At 42.1% G+C, this 24,380-nt stretch overlaps 1 protein-coding gene across 1 annotated transcript in view; it reads right to left on the reverse strand.

The window, feature by feature from the left end:
• Positions 1 to 23,302, reverse strand: part of LOC123361683 (ABI family member 3 binding protein) — a 409,913-nt gene extending 386,611 nt beyond the window's left edge. Inside the window, exon 1 of the mRNA XM_045001759.1 lies at positions 23,275 to 23,302. The gene's annotated coding sequence lies outside the window, so the exon portion shown is untranslated. The remainder of the gene's footprint in view (positions 1 to 23,274) is intronic.
• Positions 23,303 to 24,380: the final 1,078 nt, after the last annotated feature.

The raw sequence follows: 24,380 nt of genomic DNA on the forward strand, positions 1-24,380 counted from the left end.
TCACAAACCCCAAAAATCCCACACATAAGTCTGCTGGCTGTTGGCCTTATATACTGGTTGCGCTCTCAAGGTCTGCTCATTAACATAATTTATGAGCCTGGCTCAGCCAATCAGCTTCCAGAAATTAGTATAACTCCTCTGTCTAGACCCTCCCCTTTTTATTAACATATTTGTATTTCCTGTCTAGCTCCTCCCTCTGACCTCATACCTATTTTTAGATAGGAAAAGCTCCTCCCCATACCATTTTGGATTCTAGACCTAAGCTCCTCCCCCAACACCATCTTGTTTGCTAGAACTTTCCACCTTCATCCCCATCTCCACCATTTTGATCCTCCATGTTGGATTTTCTAATTTTGAACTGTCATTATTTCTACTTAATTAAAGCCTGATCTTAAAACTAACTACTGTTTTATGTCCAAGTGTTCTGATACTGTCATCAGCTTAATTATGACAATTGGGAAAGGTAAAAATTTAATGATATTTAAACCCCTTCCGAGGTTTTTCTACAAGCCTTTATTTAAGGTGCTGCAAGGTACCTCAGAACATTTGGAGTGAAATCTCTCGTTACAACCCCTCCACCCTGCTTTCCCCTTCACTTTAAGAATATTATGTAATGCACAAACACAGCAATAATTATAAGAATGTTTGCCCCACTGAGATCCAATCTAGTCATTAAGCATTGCCAGCGAGCTTTGCGTTTACCAAATGCACATTCAACAGTCACCCTGCACTTGCTCAGCCAGTTGTTGAAACTTTCCTTGGTTCTGTCAAGGTGGCCAGTGTGTGGTTCCATGACCCAGAAGGTGTAGGCTGGGTCCCCTAGAATCACTATTGCCATTTCAACATCATTAACGTGAATGTGCCAATCAGGGAAGAATGTCCCTACTTGCAACCTTTGGAAGAGTCCTGTATGCTTGAAGATGTGACCATAATGCACCTATGCTGACCAGCCCACATTAATATCAGTAACCATACCTGGTGATCTACTACTGCTTGCATAACCATGAAAAATACCTTGCATACCATGAAAAATACCTTGCATGGCAAGGAGAGAGAGTGCCAGAACAGTGATATGCATCCAGTATACTGCTCCACCACAGTATAGGAAGCTCACTGCTTCAAATCCATCTACTATTTCCTGCACATTGCCAAGAGTCTCAGTCTTGTGCAGCAGAAGACATCTAATGGCCTTGTGCATTTGGATGACAAAAGCTCCCACTGTGGACTTCCCACTCCAAACTGGATAGCCCACTGACTGATTGCAATCTGAAACAGCAAGCTTTCAGAGCACAATTGCCTCTTGCTTTTCCACTGTCAATCCAACAATCATTCTGGTGTCCCTGAACTGGAGGACTGGGGAGAGCTCAGCACACAGATCCAGGAATGTAGCCTTCCATATCTGAAAGTTCCACCAGCCCAAATCTACATTTTGATGTGATTCCCACCACTTAATGCTCATTTCTTAGCCCCAGAAGCACCAATACACAATGTGGCGAAGCTCCATGAATTCCAGCAACACCCTGATATTTCTATGTACTGTGTCCATCATCCATTCCTCGGCCTCTCATCTTCATCTCCACACCAGCCACTGTAGCAGTAGTCACTGAATCTCTTTAGACACAGGAAAATCATGTGTCCTGTATTAGCAATGTTCAGGAGAATTGTAGTGAGCTGTGCAGGGATCCTGCTTCTTTCGGAGAGATGGCAGAGACCAAAAAGTGGCATAAGGAAATACTGGAACTTAAAAAATGGCATGAAAATTATGGGATGGAATAAGCACTATGAGACAGAAAAAGTGACACTGTGGGAACTTGAATCCTAGTTCCCCGAATTCCCTGGGCAAATTACTGGTATCCCACATAGCACTGCAAAAATGTCCTGGAAGAGAATGCGCCAGAGGCACACCGGGATACCTACCCATGGAACGCCGCATTTGCTAGTGATGAGGATGCACAGCTCAGATATAAGCAGCCAAGTGTGCACGTGCCTGATTAACACACACACGTTGGCAGTTGTAAGCCGACACAAGTTGAGTCGACCAACGACTGTGATGTATACACACAGCCTTAGTGGACATGCTCTAAAACAGCAGTTCTCAAACTGTGGGTCGGGACCCCAAAGTGGGTCGCCAGGGCTGGCGTTAGACTTGCTGAGGCCAAAGCCAGAGCACTCTCAGCACCCTGGGTCACAGGGCTCAGGTTACAGGCCTCCAGCCTGGGGCTGAAGCCTTTGGGCTTCTGATTTGCCCCTCCCCCAGGGTGGCAGGACTCAGGCTTTGCTTCCCCTCCCAGGGCATTGGGGCTTAGGCTTCGGTACCCCCTCCTGGGGTCATGTAGTAATTTTTGTTGTCAGATGGGGGTCGTGGTGCAATTACATTTGAAAACCCCTGCTCTAAAAGAATCAATTTTTTGCCTGACTTTTGTCTGTAGTTGGCTCTTTGCTATCACTTTCCCTGTCAGTGACTTGGATGCTCAGAAGACAGTAGATTTATCATCCCCCTACTGTGTTTGTACAGAAATAACTTCCCAGATGTTAACAGTTACTCTCTCTATTTGGCTCCCTCCTTCTTTTCCTTTGTTAACTTGCCTAAGCCCATCTTGTTACACCTGGTTCATGTGTGTCGATGGAAATATGCAGAAAATGCTGATAAATTATCACTGGCACCAGTGAGGCTCTCTTTAATCCTTGCAACTTTTACTTTGTATAATTACCAACTTACAGTACTGGCTGGTGCTGCAGTATGTGCTGCTTTTTGCACATACACTTCTTGACAGCTCCCAATGGTTGTTGTTCCTCCTACACAGAGAGAAGAAATTGTCTCCCCTGAAACTATCACAGCTCTAGATCAAAATTTTAAGTGTGATGCTGTAACCTTAACAGCAGTCATTGGAATAAATAGATCCTCACCCAACACATGATGGGGTGTGTCTGGGTAACCAAATTCAATCTCTAATTAGAATTCTTGTGTGTCAGACCTTTATTACAGGAGTGCTCCTAAGAGGCCTATGTTCATCAATTAAGGGCACTTTTGGAAGCGCCCTGTGCCTGACAAGCTGTTCAAAGAAGTGAGAAGGCCTTCCTGATGTCCCACCACCGTTGTCACTGTGCATACTACACCATCTAGAGTGCTGGAATGGCTGCAAAGATTGTTCCATCTGGCACACCGAAACATTAAGGCTCTTTAGTTAGTAGAGCATAGGATGACAGAAAAATAAAACTCAAGTTCAAATTTACCAAGTGCGCCAATGGTGCAATAACTACTGCTGGCTCTGCCTGGGAGCAGAGTGCCAAATGTAGACAGCAGAGTAGGAAGTACTCTTCTTAAGCCACTGAAAATCCCAACAGGCCCATATAAAAAGAGCCTCAGGGCACAGTAGGGTCAGTAGCTGCCTGGAGATCAAGGAGAGAAGACTGTGTCTGGAATAGGAGGGACTATAGCACCTTGGACAGAGCAGTAACCAGGGAAGAAGAGAAGGAGCTCTGGGCAGACTGCTGAGATTGAGGAGGGGACTGTGGCTGCAGGGAAGTGGCCCAGGGACATGCAGCAATAGGAGAGCCAAAGAAACGCAGTAAGTGACTGTGGTTTGGAGGGTCCCTGGGCTGGACTGGGACCCCCCCCACTGCTTGCCACTGGGGAAGCGGCAGGACTAGGCGCTCAACTCCCTCAGAAAGGGTAAATACAGACAGTGACATGGCCAGAGGTCCGAGCCACAAAGAGGATGCTGCAGTTCCTGAGGTGGCAAGAGGGGCTGCAGGCAGACGATGGAGACTGAATGATAGCATGCAGACGGTGGACAGGGGGATCGTCCTCGAGCTAATCCCCAAGCCGGCGAGCAGGAGGTGGTGAGTGACATGCACTGTGACAGACCATTTCTCAAAAGCCACCAAGAGGCAAAATTCACTAGTTCACTTCACTGCATGGACAACTCTGAAATCATTGAGACTTATGCACTTCTAAATTTTTATTGTGTTTAAAAGGTACCCAAGAGCCCGTCAAAGCCAGAGCTTATTTACTTTATCTTTTATAGATGTTTAACAGCTTAAAACAGTAGATGTTTAACAGTTCCCAGCAAGAAAGTTTCAAGGGACCGCAGGAGAACCCAGATAATGTGTACAGAAAATTTTTATAAAACATTTTATTGGAAGCCCTACATTCCTTTTTGAAGACTAAGTATAGTTCTGAGCCTGTAAAAATAGCCACAGTTAAATAGGAACACTCTGGGAAGAAAGAAAAGTAACAAAAAAATAAAGAATAGGATATATGTGAATTAGCAGCACACTGTGAAACTGGCATAGTTCAATTCTAGAATGCAAAATGCTTATTTGGGGTGGGGGACTGGAGAAGAGGACACACTACTGAGACACCATAACATGATTGACTTGTATATCAAAGAGAATGTGTAGGATAAAGACCCATTCTTAAAATAATGGAATCCATTTAACTGGCAGAGACCTCAGATGGAAACAAAAATGCATCAGTTAAACAATCATCCTTGTGATCCTTCGGAAACCCCATTTACCACTGAGCATACTAAGTGGCTTACTTCTATCTCAAAAAATATTCACTGAAGCAAACAATTTAAAGAGTTTTATAATGATCTGAATGGATATATAAATGCCAGATTTGATGTATTTAGCAGTCATAATAGCATAGGAAAGCAGATGGTCACCTCTACTATATTTAAACCTGTGTAACAGAATCTGTTCTCAAGTCTGTTTGCACACAAATTGACTTGAAACTTTGAGCGCTGCCAAGAGTAATTTTTTTAAACAAAAGTTTGAGCCCAGTTCTTTCAAACTATGTGTGAGGAGGACACACCTGTTTGTTCTTTAGAGAGAGACAGCAACAGTGATTTGTTTGAAAACTGGTACAGAGCTGACAGGAGCCTTTGTTTGATTTAACTCACCCTATGCCTTGCAGTTTTCTCGGAAGAGTATTACATCAGTCAGGATTACATTAGGGTAAGCAATATAGATAAGCCTCCTAACAGACTTGGGCTTGTGGCAAAAGTGAGATGTGCTCCTGTAGCCCTCACTGATGTTAAACTACAGTATATTCCAATCCTCCGTGGGGGCCAAATCCATTCCTGCAGTAACTCCAGTAACTTCTGTGATAAGTTTAGTTCAGAGTCCCTTTGGGAAATTGGTGGGTTTGCTGCCCAGGCTACTCAAGGCACCAGGTAACCAGAGGAGAAAGAAAGATGTCTGAGAGTACGTCTAAACTGCAATTAGACACCCGTGGCTGGCCCGTGCCAGCTGACTCAGATTCAGGCTAAGGGGCTGTTTAATGGTGGTGTAGACTTTCAGGCTCAGGCTTGAGCCTGAGCTCTGGGATCCTCCCTCCTTGCAGGGTCCTACAGCCCATGCCCCAGCCAAGCTCAAATGTCTACACCACCATTGAACAGCCCGTTAGCCTGAGATCTGTGAGCCTGAATCAGCTGGCATGGGCCAGCCATGGGTGTCTAATTGCAGCATAAACCTACCCTCAGAAAGCATATGCATATGATGCACAATGGGGGCTAGCATGTGTATTTCCAAGGCCAAGCCTTTATCAAATCCTACTATTACACCTTGGACCTCTGTTTCTAACTAGGCCAAGTATTCCTGAGCTTCAGCTGAGACCAAGAGCACAACTGGAAGTGCCAGAATACCATATGAAAGGTTCTTCCCCTATAATATGTCTGACCTGGCCAGATGCAGGAAACACTGGAAATCTCACAAGATACCCTGTTCTCCTGAGAATTCCCACCTGATTCTGCAGGCAAAAAAAATGTTTCAGTATTTTGGAGGATTACTCAGTTTTTCTGGGGCCTTATCCAAACCAAACCTCTGAACCAAGGTTGACCTATCACTGATCATTATACCAGATAAATATTATTTCCATTCACACAGCTGAACTTTAAAATTACTGTTACAACTGAGCAAGTAAACTGCAATGAAGAGTTTACTTAGCCTCACTTCTCTGCTAATGGAATATCTAACCCTATATCTGTGATTTCTATGAATGTATTAGTTTCTAAGATTTGTCCTATAGATATCTTTATTTGTCTATCTCTATATATTATATATTAAAAAAAAAGTCTTTCATCCTATGCGGTAATCAAATGCTTGAAAGCACTGTGACCGAACCGGTAGGTCACATGGTATTGTTTCTGCTCCCTAACTGGATGAACATGCACAAGACGTTTCAAGGATGAAGACTTACAACACATGAAGTTGGTTTCTGCAAGAAAATATTTGCACATGCAAATCTGTAATATATTTTCCATGAATGTTTTTGCTAGTAAGACTCAGTCTGTTTGCAGAAAGTGAACACAAAAGGCTAAAGTGAATTAGATTAGAAGTTTGGATGAACGTCATACAAAATATTTTTTTTTTAATTCCCTAGCTCTAGGTAGGATCTACCCATCCAAATATTTATCTCACTTTCATCACTATAGTTTTGAGCAGTATTAATATTAAAATTATGCTAGCACGCTTTACTGTTCTAAATCCACATACATACACAAGAAAACACTCCTTGCTCCAAAGGGCTTATGTAGATGTATATGTATGGCCGGACCTTAATACTAGTTCTTCTTACTATACAACTGTATTTTCAAGCCTGCTGGAAGACTCAGCCTAGGCAGATATTGCCTTAGAGATTAGAAGAAAAGCTTTAAAGTGCCTGAGCAGAAACAGAATACCATTATCATTATACATTAATACCACACCTTTTGATTTACACTGCTTATTGTAAACTTAAAAGAGACAGATCAATAATTTAAAGTGTTCATGAAAACTCAGCTACACATAAACATCAGATCTCTGCACTGCCAGTTCCTACAGCTTCAGCTAGCTCTCAGAACAGCGTGCCAGCAGAATGGTTTATGCATACATTCAGACAGACACTAACCAGACACTGTACGGATTCAAGTTGATGACAAAGATTAATTACACCAACCTGCTTAAAATAATACCCAGCAAGATAGCCACTTAATTTTCACTTGGGGAAAAAAAAAGATTAAAATGGGCCATCAGCGTATTGTATTCTATTAACAGTTGGGGTAGAACCTAAAGCCAGCTTGGAAGAGCACAATCATTACTAGCTATATGGGAAGAAAAATACAATAGGGGCATATGAGGTATTGCCCAAACAATACCGAGCAGCAGAACCACACAGTGTTTCTGGTTTTCCACAAAGCTAATGACCCTCATACAGAAAATTAAATTATAAAAATGATTTACATTCTTTAACTAAGTGTCCTATTTGTGGGAAGATTCATAGCTGAGAAAGGAGGGACATTTTTAATTACTATTGTTTGTACAGCTTCAATGATGTGCTCAGTGTTTTAGACAGGCAAGAAGAAATAATCTCTGTCCCAAAGAGTTTACAATCTAAGTAGATGACATGCAAATGAATGGGAGGAAAAAAAGATGAAAAAACAAGTAGTGAGATTTATCTGTGAAGTCTAGCACAAGTCTTGTTAATTCCACAACTGCATATGCACACAGGGTATACAATTCATAACTTAAGTTATGAATTACAGCTCCTAGAATTAATATTCTGGGAGCAAAGCATAATCAGTTCTGATTTTAGAGTACTGTACTGGCTAATGCAGTATGTTGCATTACTACCCTTTCCTGGACGAAACCTTCAAGCGTGTGCACCCATAGGAAACTGCCACCATCTGTTGGCAGCAGGCTACCTTATTAGTACATAGGGCAGTTTAGGTTGGACATTAGGAAAAAAAACTTCCTAACTGTCAGGGTGGTTAAGCACTGGAATAAATTGCCTAGGGAGGTTGTGGAATCTCCATCATTAGAGATTTTAAAAAGCAGTTTAGACAAACGTGTCAGGGATGGTCTAGATCAGTAGTTCCCAACTAGGGGTACGTGTACTCTTGCGGGTACATATAGGTCTTCCAGGGAGTACATAGTTTGACAACAGGTTACATAAAAAGCACTAGCGAAGTCAGTACAAACTACAATTTCATACAATGAAATGTTCATACTGCTCTATATACTATACACTGAAATGTAAGTACAATATTTATATTCCAATTGATATTATAATTAGATGGTAAAAATAAGAAAAAAATTTACTAATAGTATGCTGTGACACTTCAGTATTTTTATGTCTGATTTTGTAAGTTGTAATTTTTAACTGAGGTGAAAGTTGGGGATACGCAAGACAAATCAGACTCCTGAAAGGGGTACGGTCTCTCGAGGTCTTTCCAGTCCTGTGATTCTGTAGTTGTCTTTTTTCTTCCTGTTATGGGTTGATTTATATCAATAATATGGCATTCGTTTTTGTTTTATGATCACTGTAGTTAACTGGAATACTTAATATTATAAGTAGCCTTGAAAACTAGAGTAGTCAAACAATATTAAAAAGTTCTTAGTATGGTTCTACAAACGCACCTTTCTAAGGTACCTTGTGTTTTCTTTTTTTTTATAAAGCACAGGTTAAAATTATGCTGCTAGGTAGATAAGCAATTTTAACTTTTAAAAAAATGAAAAATGATGGAGTGATATCTTATTTTGAAAGGCTGTAGAGAACAGTAACACACTTGGAAAGTAACTACAACTACAATTTTGGAACAGTTCATAAATGCATACTATGTGTATGTAAGGCAATTATAAACAACTAAATCAATACAGCATAGGTCTGAGCCAATTTGGGTTGATGAGACTGAAAATAAATACAGATACTTGATCAAAGTAGCTAAGCTGCCAATCCACAAAAGTGTGAAAGACAGCTACTAGAGTGGAGAAAGGGAAGACAAAAGAGACTCAAAAATAGATTAAATACAGAATACAGAGAGAGAGAGAGAGAGAGAGAGAGAATTTCACCTTCTATGGAAGATTGATCAAAATGCTAAACATCTGACTATTGTACATAAAAATGAGGTCTCTGTCTTCTTTTACACAATAGGGAAATACCAAGGCCAGCACAATTCCAGCATTAGCCTATGTCCTGGCTATTAGCACAGCTATTAATTATGATGAAATCATGATACACAATCTCTCTGGTTCCTGTCTTGTCCAATTTAAAACTAAGGCTTGCCTGGCAGACAATGAAAACTATGTTCACATAAAATTGTTTTCTTGGAAGAGCCACCACCTGTTCAGATAATATCTGTAAGTTTGAGAGAGTTTAAGTGATACATAACTGTGTAATTTTATGAACAATACACCTCCATACATAGACATAGACACAAACACATCCATCTCCATCCTATTATGCTGTAAATGACAACTCCTTTCCTCTACTGACAATGTCATGGGAGCACCTCAGATCAGATGAGTTTTGCTTGGCTTCAAACTAAGTGCACACATCAAATATCCCCAAATTTTAACTAGGCACCAACTGGGAACAATCATATTCTAACTGGTTCCCCAACTCTGCTGCTTCATAGTGTAGACAGGGACCTTAATTTTGCTTTAATAATCTTAAAGCAGGGATGGGCAAACTTTTTGGCCCTAAGGCCACATCGGGGTTGGCAACTGTATGGAGGGCCAGGTAGGGAAGGCTGTGCCTCCCCAAACAGCCTGGCTCCCGCCCCCTCCCATTCCCACCCCCTGACTACCCCCCTCAGAACCCCTGACCCATCCAAACCCCCCGCCAGCTCCTTGTCCCCTGACCACCCCGATCCCTATCCATCCCCCCGACCCCTGACAGGCCCCCCAGAACCCACGACCCATCCAACCCCTCTGCTCCTTGTCCCCTGATCACCACCTCCTGGGACTGCCCCCCCCCCGCTCCTAACCGCCCCCCAGGACTCCCATGCCTATCCAACTGCCCCATTTCCTGTCTCCTGACCACCACCCCCCAGAACACATGACCCATCCAACCTCCCCTGCTCCTCGTCCCCTGACCACCCCCTAACCACCCCCCGGGACTCCCATGCCTATCCAACCACCCCTGTTCCCTGTCCCCTGACTGCCCCCTGGGACCCCCTGCCCCCCTTATCCAATCCCCGCTCCCTTACCATGCTGCTCAGAGCGGCAGGACTGGTTTATTGGAAAGCCTGGGAGGTGGGTGGGCGCAAGCCATGCTGCCCGTGCAGTGGGGGACAGCAGGGGAGGAGCCAGGGGCTAGCCTCCCCGGCCGGGAGCTCAAGGGCCGGGCAGGATGGTCCCGTGTGGCCCGCAGGCCATAGTTTGCCCATCTCTGTCTTAAAGCCTATAAGGAGGCAGACCTGTTGAAAGTCTCTAGGAAAGGATAAAAGAAATAAAAAACAAGGGTGATGTCATGGTAGGTGTCCACTATAGAGCACCTAACCAGGAAGAAGAGGTGAATAAGCCTTTTCTTAAACAACTAACACAATCAACCAAAGCACATGACTTGGTACTGATGGGGGATTTCAACTACTCAGACATCTGTTGGGGAAAAATGCAGCAGGGCACAGGTTATCCAAAAAGTTATTGGAATGCACTGGAGACCAATTTTCTATTACAGAAGTTAGGGAAAGCAATTAGGGGAGAGGCAATTCTAAATCTGATTCTGATGAACAGGGAGGAACTAGCTAAGAATTTAAAGGAAGAAGGCAGCTTGGGCGAAAGTGATCATGATTCTAAGGAACAGGAGGAAAGAAAAAAAAATTATTAAGAGCACAAGAGTGAACTATCCCAATGAGTATGAAAAATAGGAAGAATGAAAGAAAGGCTTAACCAGGAGATTGCTTGAAGCTCAAAAAAGTGGAAATTAAGTCAAATTATGAAGGATGAATATTTAAAAAAAAAACCCACCAGGAACATGAAAGGACAGGCAAAAAATTAAATTTAACTAGCTAGGTACATAAAACATAACAAGAAAACATTTTACAAATACACGAGAAGCAAGAGGAAGACCAAGAACAGGGAAGACCCAGTTCTCAATGAGGCAGGAAAGACAATAATTGAAAACGTACCAATGGCTAAAATATTAAATGCCTTTTTGTTTCAGTTGTCACCAAAAAGTTAGCAGTGATTGGACGACTAACACAGTGAACATCAGCGTAAATGGGATAGGATCTGAGGCTAAAATAGGGAAAGAACAAATTAAGAATTACTTAGACAAGTTATATGTTATCAAGTTGGCAGGGCCTGATGAAATACATCCTAGAATACTTAAGGAGCTGACTGAAGAGCTCTCTGAGCCATTAGCAATTATTTTGAGAACTCTTAGAGGACAGGAGAAATACCCAAGGACTGGAAAAGGGCAAATATAATTATCTATAAAAAGGGAAATAAGGATGACCCATGGAATTATAGGCTAGTCAGCTCAACTTCGGTACTCAGAAAGATAACAGAGAACGTAATCAAACAATTTGTAAGCACCTACAAAAAAGAAAGGTCATTATGTAGGGATATTAAAGAAGGTTTATATTAGACATGGTTTATATGAAAAATGACTTATTGTTAATTGATGCCTTATAACTAAAGGTTTATGTTAAAAGTAAATTTGTGATTCTAACCTGCAAGCCACCAGCTGTGTCTGTGTGAAGCCTGCTCAAAGAAATACTTTGTATAAAACTTGTTAAACATTAATTAACTCTAAGTAAGCCAAAACAGTAGCTGTTATAGTGTATAAATAGAGACCCCCCACCCTCTGTAAGTTTTCATCTCACTTTATCTTTGCTTGTTAAAAGACAGGGAGTCTCACATAAATTGGTAACACCCCAAAAAGTAAAGAGACAGTGAAATAAATGTGATTAAGATAGAGAACGTATGTGACTGAATGGTTAGGGAGTCACCAGCCTGAAGAATTCAGTGTCGGCTGAAGAAGGTGTCAAGTGGGATCAACCAGATGACCCCCGGAGGGCAAACTGGAATCCACCCACCACACCTCAAAGGAAGGAAAAACAAAAACATCTAATAACATGGAGCCAGCCATCTGCTGATTGATTTAGCAACAGCAGAATGAAGCAACTCCTATGAACTAACATAGGGAAAAATCCCTATAAAACTGGACTCTAAAGAATAAGGACTTTGAGTCTATGGTTCTGCTGCCAGTCTCCAGGAGCATCAGATGCATCTGACACAGACTTGGCTCCATCCTCATGACCAAGATACCTGGCCAGTAACTTGGCATGAGCAACATCTAGGCTGGTAACTATAACATCTATACAGAACCTGAATGAATGATTGTGTGGATGAGTGAGTGAGTGTGTGTGTGTGTGTGTGTGTGTGTGTGTGTGTGTATGTATATATAAGGAATAAGTAGTAATAGAAATAAGTAGGAAAACAACGTTGTTGACTATTGTCTTTTGTTTTGTTATGGTATTTACAATAAATGTGGCATCTTTGCCTTATCCCTCTTAATAAGATCCTGCTGGTTTTTATTATATTGGTATAACAATAAGTAACAGTCAACGTGGATTTGTCAAGAACAAATTATGTCAAACCAATCTAATATTCTTCTTTGACAGGGTAACAAGCCTTGTGAATGGGGGCGGGGAGTGATAAATGTGGTACCTTGACTTTAATAAGACTTTTGATACAGTCTCACATGATCATCTTATAAGCAAACTAGAGAAATAAAGCCAGGAAGAACCTACTATAAGGTAGGTACATAACTGGTCTGAAAACCATATCCAGAGAGTAGTTATCAGTGGTTCACAACTGAGCTGGAAAGGCATATCAAGTGGGGTTCCCCAAGGATCTGTTCTGTTTTATTCAATATCTTCATAAGTGATTTGGATAATGTTATGGAGAGCACACATATAAAGTTTGTGGATGATACCAAGCTGGGATGGATTGCAAGTGGTTTGGAGGACAGGATTAGAATTCAAAGTGATCTTGACAAACGGGAGAAATGGTCTGACACAAACACAATGAAATTCAATAAGGAAAAAATGCAAAGTATTATATTTAGGAAGGAATAACCATTTGCACACATACAAAATGGGAAATGACTGCCTTGAAAGGAGTACTGCAGAAAAGATTGGGGGGTTATAATGGATCACAGTCTAGATATGAGTCAACAATATAATACTGTTGTAAAAGGAAGCGAACATTATTCTGGGATGTATTAGGAAGAGTACTGTAAGCAAGACAGAAGTAGTAATTCTTCCACTCTACTCAGTGCTGATAAGGCCTTGAAGTACTGTGTCCAGTTCTGGGCACCACATTTCATTAAAAATGTGGACAAAGTGGAGAGAGTCCAGAGGAGAGCATCAAAAATGAAAGGTCTAGAAAACATGACCTACAGGAAAGATTAAAACAGATCCACTTTTTTCAATCTGGAGAAGACAGGGGGTGAGAGGGGGAAAGATGCACATGATAACAGTCTTCAAGCATGTATAGCGCTGTTATAGAAAGAAGGGTGATAAATTGTTCTCCCCAACCACTGGGGACAGGACAAGAAGCAATGGTCTTAAATTGCAGCAAAGGAGATTTAGATTAGACTTGGGGAATAAACTTCCTAACTATAAGGGTAATTAAGCACTGGAACAAATTATCTAGGGAGGTTGTGGCATCTGTCATTGGAGGTTTTTAAGAATACGTTAAACAAATACCTGTTAGGGATAGTCTAGATAATTTAGCCCTGCCTCAGTGGAGGAGAATGGACTAGATGATCAAGGTCCCTTCCAGTCTTACATATCTATGAAGGCCTCATCCCACAAGATGCTGAGGGGCCACGTCTTTCAGGATTGGGCCCTTAATGTATTAATTTTAAACACACAGCAATTGTATATTTTTGCAAATAATTTTTAAGAAATTAGTAATTTTGTAATGTGAAAGTTGAAGCAAAATGAGGAATAATGACAAGATTCTAAATACTCCATTGAAGAAAGAGGATTTCTCCTTCCATCCTTCCCCAGTAGGGAAGGAAATGAATTTGGGGTCCTTCATCTTTCCCCTTATAAGTTGATGTAATTTAAAATTAGTTGTACAAATTAACTAAGGTCCTCAGAGTCAGTCATTCATCATGTTGTGCTCACTAAGAACCACCATGCCCCTAATATATCATGGCAATGCAAAAGTTGAACATCTTGGGGTGAATGGAACCCCCTATACACCCCCCTATATTCCGCCAATATATGCACAGCAAAATTACCCAAAAAACTGTCTTGATATTACTGGATATTATTTATTTCAGTTTAAATGTTTTAAATGGATTTAGTTTCCTCTTAGCAATGAATAACGCCTACAACTGTTCTGTAAAAGAAATTAAGACACTAGAAAACATCATTGATATTGGACCTAACTTTGTTTTTTAGTGCTGTCTTCTAGTATTTGAAACAGACATCTTTTCACTTCAAATCACAGTACATAAATTCAAAAAATGTTCCCTCTTGGAAGGTCATTACTGGTTATGATTTAGGTAGTACATTAAAGCTGCTCCAGTAATATTTCCTGGGCTTGGCTTCTATATTTAACCCTCTGGTATTATAACTTGTGTTGTGGGGACTTTTCCCACTCAGTAGTTTTTCTTCAATCAAATCTAGCCAGAAAGATGATTAGCTGGAACCCAGTGGAGTGAGCGGGCCTGGGTTCCCTTACCAATTTCCTGAGAGACTTAAGAACAGACAGGGGGTTTCAGACCACCTGGGCACCATAAATTGATTGACAGCCCCACCAGACTGAGAAAACTCAGGTGCAACACTCCACATGGCTAGAGCGGGCCCCATTCCACCAACACACCAGCCCACAAGGCCCTCAGTTGAAAACTGAGAATAATATTCATAATAAATAGAGTGCTAAAGTATGAGCCAGGCTACTGCAGAGGCACAACCATCAATATTTCAAACATATATTCATATTTAATGACAAAAGTTTCCATTGACTACAGTACAAAAGCCCCAAAACATCTACATACAAAAACACCTTAAGAGGACCATAACAGAAGAATGATTCCTACATACTGAGGGGAAAAAAATACCATAAACCATATAATAATCAGGAGCAGGGAGAAAATAGATATTTAATTATTTTTATTTATTACTTGTGCTGAGATAGATCCCAAGGGCTACAATTACAAAACCACTGAAAGGCTCTGTGCAAAACATACAGGAACTCAGTCCCAGCCTCAAAGAACTTTTAATCTAAACAGAAATATGAAAGGACAGGAAAAAGGAAAAACAACAGAGCACAGTGGTCAGGATGGAAAAATGCACACATCTTCCTAGCGCACACTATAGCACTATAGGTCAGTGATTATTTCCATTATCTCAAATTCCATATTAGAATCATTTATCCTACCACTTCTTTCCCATCTTCCTGTTTTTCATGTTCCTTTTCAAATAAATTCCCTCTAAAAGGGTACCATCTCAGTACCCAGTATTAATCTTCTAATAAATATTTAACTTAGTCATCAATTTCCATCTAACATAAGCTTTGTATCTTAAACAATTTGGACTTGAAACGATTCTTCTTCAATTTCACTTCCTTGGACGAGTTATGGTAGCCCGCTCTTCCCTCAAGCACCAAAAGATTAGTACCTATCAGCCACAAGAAGCCCACATAGCTACAGAAGCCCAAGTTGTTTTAGTAGTCAGTGGGGTAAGGAAGCTTCTCCACATGCTGGAGTCACTCTGCAGCCCCAGGCATATGTCAATGAATCTGAGACATTTGGGTCACATTTTCTGTCTTTTGTATCCACGAGGACTAGGAACTGTATTTATTTTTTTTAAAAGAAAGCTGAGTATTATTTGAGCCCAGGAACCTGGGGAGCAGACACATGACCACAGTGTCCATGCCTTCAACCTGGCCTTGCACTTCTCTGCTCTTCAACCTGTGCTGTATTGTGGGATAGTGAGGTCTGCATCTGCTGTTGGGTAAACTGAGAGCAGCTGAGTCTGGATAATTGGTTCAAGAGTATGGAGTGAGAGGTGGAGAAGGCAGCCCACTGATTTAGTCATGAGTGTTAGGACAATTGTGAGGCAGATATTAGGACAATTCTCAGCAAGAGACTGGGGAAAAGAAAAATCAATCCTGATTTTCATGCTCTCTGTTGGGGAGGTAAGGTTGGAGCAGGAAAAGGAGCCTTTCAAAATCTCCTTAACCAATACATGGATCTCATCAGCTCTACTGTGGAATCAAACTGAGTCAATGTGTAAACAGCCCTCAGGGCCTGTTCCAGTAGTGTCAGCCTAGTTCTCACAGCTTACAAGGCACTAGGAGCATCAGGAACAAAAGCAGCACCTGGACATAAATATAACAGCAACCAGGCTGGATGGAAACCAACTAAGGAGGAGGGTCATGGAGTGATCGCAGACATAGGTCTCATAAAAATCAGAAAGAAAAGAGACTGAACATAAAATGGTGGACTAGCCACTGGGATGGTTGTTGGGACAGACAGTGAGGTGGGATGTGGCAGAAGCTGGGACTGGACCTACATGCCAGCACCTCTCTCACCAAAAAATGGGAAGGAGAAAAAAAGCTCCACAAAAAAATCCAGATTCAGTGACAGCAAAGGGAAAGAAAACAGGAGACACAAAGCACAGGAAGAACCAGAAATAAACAACTGTGCAGCTAACATGAGAGAGGGAAACTCAGACTTTTTCTGTTCCACTATTCCAGCCAACAGGGAGTGAAGAAAGAGACTGTGCAGTGTCAATTACTAAAAATGTTTCCATCCAACATGAGGGAGTCAGATTTCTGCCCAAATCTGGGACAATGGAAAGAGATGGCAAAGACAGCTTCACGGCTCTCCATGGCACTGTCACCCTACAGGCACAAAGCCCAGTCCTGTGAGGTCAGCACAACACCTGAGTGAAAGATGAAGGTTGTCCTCCCTTCTCAGAAGGGACTGGAGACTTCAGCACAGCAGGAGCAGAGAGTCTGGGTGCATCACCTCCTGGCTCAAATAAATGCTTATGAACAAATAAGTTCTTTTAGTGCAGAATGAGGTGGTGATGTGTATAAAAGTCTGTGTGTAAAGAAGACTGAGTGAAAAGAGAAGAACAAGTTCTGAGAAATCCCTACATCAGTGTAGCTATGAAGATGTGTTCCATTTCTCAGAGCTCGGAACATGGTGCCAGGTTACGGTTATACCCTGGAGACAATGGTCCAGGGGCTGGAATTGTGGATTTTTGGATTATTTTCCAATTAAATTGGGAGATCAGAAGAGTGATTCCACAAGGGAGGGGAATTTGCTTCTTGCAGCTTGGGTCACGGGTCAGTTTTGGCTCTCTTTCCCACTGAGGAAGGGATTTCAACCTTACTAATAATTTCCTTGACTTGACCAAGTCTGATATTTTTCTTTGCATCTCACAGAGGACTGGACAGTTCTCCTTATCTCCTGGAAACAGACAATTAAAGATCATTTTCCATCCAAGGAAACCTGAATTCTGTCCTTCCTAAGCCCTCAGGTGGAGAGAATTGGGGGTGGAAGGACTGACCCCTGTAAAGTCCAAGCCCACAGGTGCATTTGACAGAACAATCCTCATTCTCTCAAACCTAAAACAAGAGATTGCATATTAGATTAATGGGGTGAGGGCTGATCTCTATGGGATAAAACCCTCCTCTTCCCCAGGTATAATAAGTGTGGACTTCTCTCTGGGATTAGTTGCTTGACATTTGACCCTCTGGTGGCTGTTCAATCTGTACCAACAGGTCAACTCTAAGGGGGAAACAAGACATACCCCCTTACGGAGGATAGGCAGCACTCAGAGCAAGCGGCCATGCTGTGCACTACAAAGGAACTTGCCCTGTGATGTCCAGGTCACAGTAGGGGAGCAGCAGCTAGCTCTTTGTCTCAAAGGGCACCTTGACTTAATGCACTGAGTTGAAGAGGAGTGAAGAGGAAGAGTCAGGGAAGCAAATCCAACCAAATTCCACATTCAAGGTGGAAGTCAGTGTGTGATCTCAAATGTTTCCAGGCTCAATCCTCCTCTGGGGACCTTTGTCCAACTGCTCTGTGACGAAAAAGAAAAAAAATACAGCTCCCACTGAGTTTGCCAACCATCCCAATTAATCCCCTCATTTGGAGAGGCATAGCTGCAAAATGCAGAGAGTCACCCGCTGAAGCCTTGAAAATCTGCCCCCTTACTGAGTATGTGTGGGATGCTGGAACCCATGAGGTGAAAGGTCTTCATCTAGTTGGTAGAGCATTAGAACTTACATTATTTCTCAATAATTAATATCTTTCTATATAGGAATCATTCTAATTTGAAGGCACAACTTAAGAGGGAAGAGACAAAGTTGATTTTTCAACCTTGGCATTCAGTGACTCCTGACTTCTTCATTTTGTTATCTGACAGACAATTCTCCAAGTGATGGAATTCTAACATTTCAAAGTCCCAAGAGGAACTATTTCACATTCCACACTGACTTCATAGTCCATGGGTCGGAACAGCAACTGGGATCAGGTAAGGAGGAGTGTAGTGAGGTGGTGTGGCTCCCCTCTGCCCCGGAGAGGGTTGAGCCCCGGCCAGCACCTCTACAAGGAGAAGGAAGGGGTTTCCCCAGGTGAGGATTGTCCATTCCATCTCTGGAGTGCTTCAGGGCAAGAGGAGGTGGGAGTTGTTTTCTGTCAAGTTCTGGGCATCCCAGGTATATAGGTGCCATTACATCATCTCCAGAGCATTATGGTGTGTAGAGAGGCCAGGACTCCTATCCTATTCTTGGGCTGAGGATGCATGAAGGGCACATGCCCTCATGGTGCTGGCATATGTGTAATGAATCCATTACATCACTACAAAGGGCTCCACAGGGCATATGGAGACCAAAACTGGGTTCTCCAGCCCTAAGTGCATAAACATCTAGGCAACTCTGCGCGTCCAGGAGGTCATTACATTTCCCAGTCCCAACAAAGCAATTTTAAGTTTTATGTCAACCTCATGGTGTCCTAGGTTGAGTTTGGTAAACCCTCCTGGTAACATTTCCTCTGTTGCTGCTGGGATAGGGAAGGTTGGCTTGTGACTTGTCTCTCTCTTTTGACAGCAGCCGAAGAAGAGGCAATTAGAAAGAGAAGCCCCTGACATCTGCACAGCATCGCACATGTCTGAGGTCAAGTAAAAGGAAGACCAAGGAGGTTCTGTTTAACTCACTTATGGGGGAGAGTCAGAGGGGCACAAAGAGCCACTGTAACATGTGGCAGGAGAAGCATTGGGCCACAGAGATGACAAGTGAGGAGGCACAGCAGGAGAGAGTAGGATAGAAAAGGGAGATGCATGTTCTTTACAACCTAATCAAAATACAGAGAAGAACAAGTAAATGTCAAAGAATCTGTTCCCTTAATAGAGAGGCAGCTCTGGCAAACCATGCCCACCTCCTGTCTAGTGTCCAAAATTGGAGAACACATTCCTCCCTGTGCAAGGCAATGGCCTCCTACTTCCCAGAACAAGGAGAGCTTTGCCAGGCAGGATTCAAGCCTCAGATGTGTGTTTAAGGCTTTCAGGATTAAATTATACCCTGTTATTTGTTGCCTTTGATGCATGCTTGTTGAAGTTCATTTTAACTTGCTATGTTTGATGATGAGGGGGATTCTTGGTTTTAAAACAAGGTTTTTTGAACAGCAATAAGCAAATCAAAGTAAAACTTGGCTCATAAGACAGTCCACGATTCTCAACTCTACATGATCAGGTAAAGCACTAAATGGAAGAGCCCAAACACAAAAACATCACTCCAGGGGCACAAGAAAAACGTTCAGTAACAGTACAGATACCAGCAAACACATACAATCAGTGAACAGATGAGGTAGCATTCATTTCCACAAGAGCACGTATCTTCCTAAAATACCAGAAAGTACCTTGCACTCAGGAACAGACAAAAGCACAATATCTCTCTGGGTCTGTTTCATTCTGATTGCTAATAGTTCTTAGTTAAGGCTAACACTAAGGAAGCTATGGGTTGGAGCAGAGCAAATTATGGGAGTTTGACCCCTCTTCCCACAAGTCCCTTGTTCTTCAGGTGGTATCCCACAATCCGTTGTGGAAATCATCCAGAATGCAGCAGGTTTGGATCACTAACAGGAATTCTGTTACCCTTCCAGTGGCATCTGTGGGAAATCACTATGTATTCTAGAGAGTGTGGAGTCTCAAATTTATACCCCAGGCCACAGATCATAATTTAACATGGAATTTTCACCAGATGAGTTTGGCAACCCCGTTAAAGACTATTGCAGTGTACAAGACTGATTGGATAACACAGCTCTATCACCAACTAAAACTCAGGTTTGCTTAAAAAAAATGATTTGAGAATCTGAACTTATGCAGTTAAAATAAATTTTCCTTGCTGTCCTTCTGCCCTGTGTACACAGTTGCAGCATTTTTATTCAGTACTTTCCTAGCCATCCAAAGACCAAGCAACTGCAAATGAAAGTATGTGGTAGGATATGAAGAAACCAGCTCCCTAATAAAATGACTCCTTTTATATTCCATTGCTTTCAAACAAAGACTTATACCAGGCTGTTGATGTCCAGAGAAGTCATGCAAGACACAAATGTTAATCTGTTTATAACATAGTAATACTTGCGTAAATAGGCTAATTAAAATGTTTAAGTTTCTGTTCTAAGATATTTTAAGAGAACAATAAATTATAGTAACATAAATCTGGTTCTCTGTGGAAATTTGGGGACTACAGCAAGTGAAGTGAAAACACAACTATTAATAGAAAAAGATCTGAACATTGACAGTGACTTCACAAATAAGTTTGTAATAAACAATATTGTTTAATTCTGAGCCAAACCTTCCACTTACCCATTGGATTAGAGTTACAGGCCGGCAGAGGTCTTGGATGAAAAAGAAAATATGAAAGTGGGTTGTTTTTAGCTTTGCTGCTGAAATTGACACACCATATCAGTTGTGCTGGTTTTAAATACAAGTGTGAGTACACCTACTAGTTTAATACATTCCATTTAATAGCCAATAGCAGGTGATAAGTTTCAGTATCCATTGACCTGCACTGCATGCATGTATGAAGGGAGAAGCGGGATGTTTAGGGAATCCCAAAGTGATTTGATTTCAGTTGAACTGGCAAAAATATTATTTTTATATTTACCAGCCATAAGAAACATTTCACGCATCTAATACAGATTTAACATGGGTTTACTTGAACAGATAATCTTGCATTAATAGTAATGCTGCCCCTTCCATTTTAACACATGGGATTGTACCACTTTCTAGTTTAGCATCACTGCTGCCCCAAACCCTTCAGCCTACAATGATACAATGTGGACAAGCTGCCAAGCAGCTGCTTCTTCAGTGCCACAGAAATATTCTGAAATGTTGCCAATGGCAGTTTAGAGATAATCCTGGAGCCATGGTAGTAAGGAGCATAGAAAGTAGTTTCTTTAGAAGGGCTCATTTGAATATCTTTCCATGTTTTATATTTCCTTACATTTGAAGTTTTTTTGTTTAAATCTTTATTATTGTTTTTTGGATGGGGGGGTGTGTGTGAGAGAGAGAGAAAGGAGGCAGATTGCCAGCCCTGGAGACTAAAGTGCTTTATACTCAGGCCAGCATTTCCAGCTAAGGAACAGTCTAGGCCCCAGACCACTGGCCAACATTAGCCTTCTATTATTTTTACGGGAATAATCTAATAGTCCCATTTAGTTGCTGATGACTCGTGGCACAAGAGCATAAGGATCACAAGGGAAAGAGAGGAATAGGGCTGTATGCAGACATAAGCACTAGAAGCACATACTTAGGTACTGCTCTTGGAGTCACATGGTGATATCAGAATATCATGTTTTTTAAAAACAAGTTTAATGGTTGCAAGTAGCTTGAAAATGTGACCCCCGAATATCATCAACGTTGATCTCTACCTGGGCTGGCAGACTGCCTCCAGCAGAAGGAGAAAGCTGCCCACTCCTACTGCACACCTCACCAGAGCAAACTGACACCCCACTGTCCTAAGGGGCTCCAGCCCATACCAGGCCTCTGGAAGGGCACCCTATAGTTGCTTGGGTGGGAGTGGTAGCTACTGCCACTGATTAAGGAAAGTGGGAAAGGACTTCCTGGCTCTGCCAGGGAAAGAGGTGCCCTCCCCCGAGCAGCTTGGGGGTCATACTGCTTTTCACTTTCAGCATTGAGTTTAGGAAGCTAAGCATTTTCCAATGAGGTGGGGAGCCCTAGCCTCTGCAGTGTCTAGTTTTCTATGGAAAGTTGTGGGGAGAGGCTCCTCTTTCTCAAGCTGATTTGAGGTAGCAGGGTGATAGCAGCCTGCTATGGTGACTAAGGCACCACCATTTCCATGGGGGCAGCCTGAGTTCAGCCCCATTACAAACAATAAGACACAGCAGTTATCTTTGCTGGGGGCTGCCTCACTGTCACCTCCAATGTCTGCAGGGATGCAGCAGGCATGTTGCTTAAGGTTGTACGGAGCTTCAGTCCTATTGACAGCAATGGGAGACCGCAGCCATTTTGGACAAGGGCAAGACAGAAGGAAGAAAGTTATTAAAAACTATCAAACAAAATAACTAAACAGAAGCAAAAAACTCAACACTCACAAGTGGGTGTCACTAGAAAGGACAGCCAAGGAAGAGAGCATCCATTCTCCATTAGAACATCAACACAAGCAGGCTCCCTCCAGGGGAAGCAGCAGGGCCACCACAGATGGCCTTTCCACAGCTTCTAGAGGGTTCCTACCCTCCCTCAGCTTTTGCCACCAGCCCCAACCTCTCTTCATGATCTTCTCCCCTCCCCAACTTAAATGAGAGCTCTCCCTGCTTCATATCCCACCCCCCAGCAAGGAACCACTGCTAGAGTCCACACTAGGAAGCTTCCTTTCCCAACTGCAGCTGCAAACTCCCCACACAAAACAGGGGCCAGGGATTTACACCAACACTTCAGGACTGCCTCTGTTTGAAGCCCCAGATCAGTCCCTCTTCCCAACGTCCAGTTTCTCTCTCCCTGCTGCCCCTCAATCAATAGAAGCTTCCCCTTTAGTCCTTAGATGTTTATCAAATTCCCAAAATGTTGCACCACTTTAAAGACTTTTTTTTTAAGGTGACACACATATCTGACACAGAAGAGCTATGGCAAAGTGGAGGCGCTAACCCTGTATTTCCAGAAACTAAACCTACTGAAATAAAATCCATAGCCCTGCATTCTCTGGGCATCACTTCAGTAGCATCTCCTTTGCCAAACAGTGGGTCACATTAGCACCCTGGCAATTCCAGCTTCCAGAATAAACCCTTGTGCAACTTCGTTACTGGGCATTCAGCTGAAAAACTGATTTGGGCTTAACAACAACCCCCCAAATTAAAATGCATCTTTGAAATAAACTACAGTACTTAGCATTTGCACCCCTCACTTTATGAGCTCTCAATACACATATATGAAAGGTGAAAATGTGTCATTCTCTTCAAGAACAAGAAAAGAAGAACTAGTAGCAAACCCCAGAGTGTAGAATACTCACCAGCTGGAACAGAGCAAGCTGCACTAAGCACTTAAAACATGGCTGCTGTATGATTGTAGCTGCATGTTGGCTCTACTAGAGTTGAGGGGCCAGCTGCAGAAAGGCATGCTGGGGGAACAGGAGCACTCATACAGAAGAGTTGGTAGCTTTCAAGGGGAAGGTGTTGCTGTTGTTTGTGACAACTCAGTAAGTAACTTTTATTGTTCTACTTGTCCTGTAGGATGCTAAAGTATTTTCTAATCTGTATGTGCCTTGTATAATCGTGGGTTATAGTGAAATTCACCTATTAGGGGAAGCTGGGGGTTGTAATCTACTTTTGTACCTTATGTGGCAAAATAGGGAGGTAAGGAAAGTAATTTTTTTCCCCTCTCTATGAATACTGCAGATGGGAAAACTGTTAGGGGAAATAGCACAGAGTATTTTAAGTCTATGTAGGAAAAATAAGAAAGATTTTAGCAATGTTGCCAGCTCTTGTGGCGTTTTTGTTTCTTATGGTTTCTTGATTCATGTATTCAAACTCTTGAATTTTCTCTTATGCCAAATGGCTGCTATTTCCCAGGGTATTGAAGCTAAATGCTTGCTATTTTCTGGGGTCTTTGCCTACCCCTACTGAAGATAACTACAAACTCCCATTATTTTCATTGTGATTGAAGCCAGGTGGTGGTTGAGATGGTGTTTATTGCTTAGTGTCTAAGGGGCTGGACAAGAGCCTGTGGAATGTGGGGTAATTGAAGAATGTGGAAAGCAAGTGGTAGAAGGAGGTGGGTGCATGGGGCAAATGGATGCAATAGAGTACTGGAAAAGGAATAGATTCTGAATATTTTTAGGGAATGGGTTGTAGGAAGAGCATAGAGGGAGAATGGGAGTGTGATAGGAGACTATGAGAAGTAGTGGGGGTTAGTGATAAATAGGAGGGGAGCTCTCAGACCCCAGTTGATAAAAGGAGTGTTTTTCTGAGTATCTAGTGGGGAAGCCTCTGTTTTTGCATGTGCATTTCAGGTTGCATTTTGAGCAATATACTTTAGGATTTTTCAGCTTCTAACCCTAAAAAGCTCATACACCCAGCTCAGACATGTTTTTATGATATTAACATGGAGATTCAATAG

Source organism: Mauremys mutica, chromosome 1 (assembly GCF_020497125.1).
Source record: "Mauremys mutica isolate MM-2020 ecotype Southern chromosome 1, ASM2049712v1, whole genome shotgun sequence".
NCBI classification, from domain to species: Eukaryota; Metazoa; Chordata; order Testudines; family Geoemydidae; genus Mauremys; species Mauremys mutica.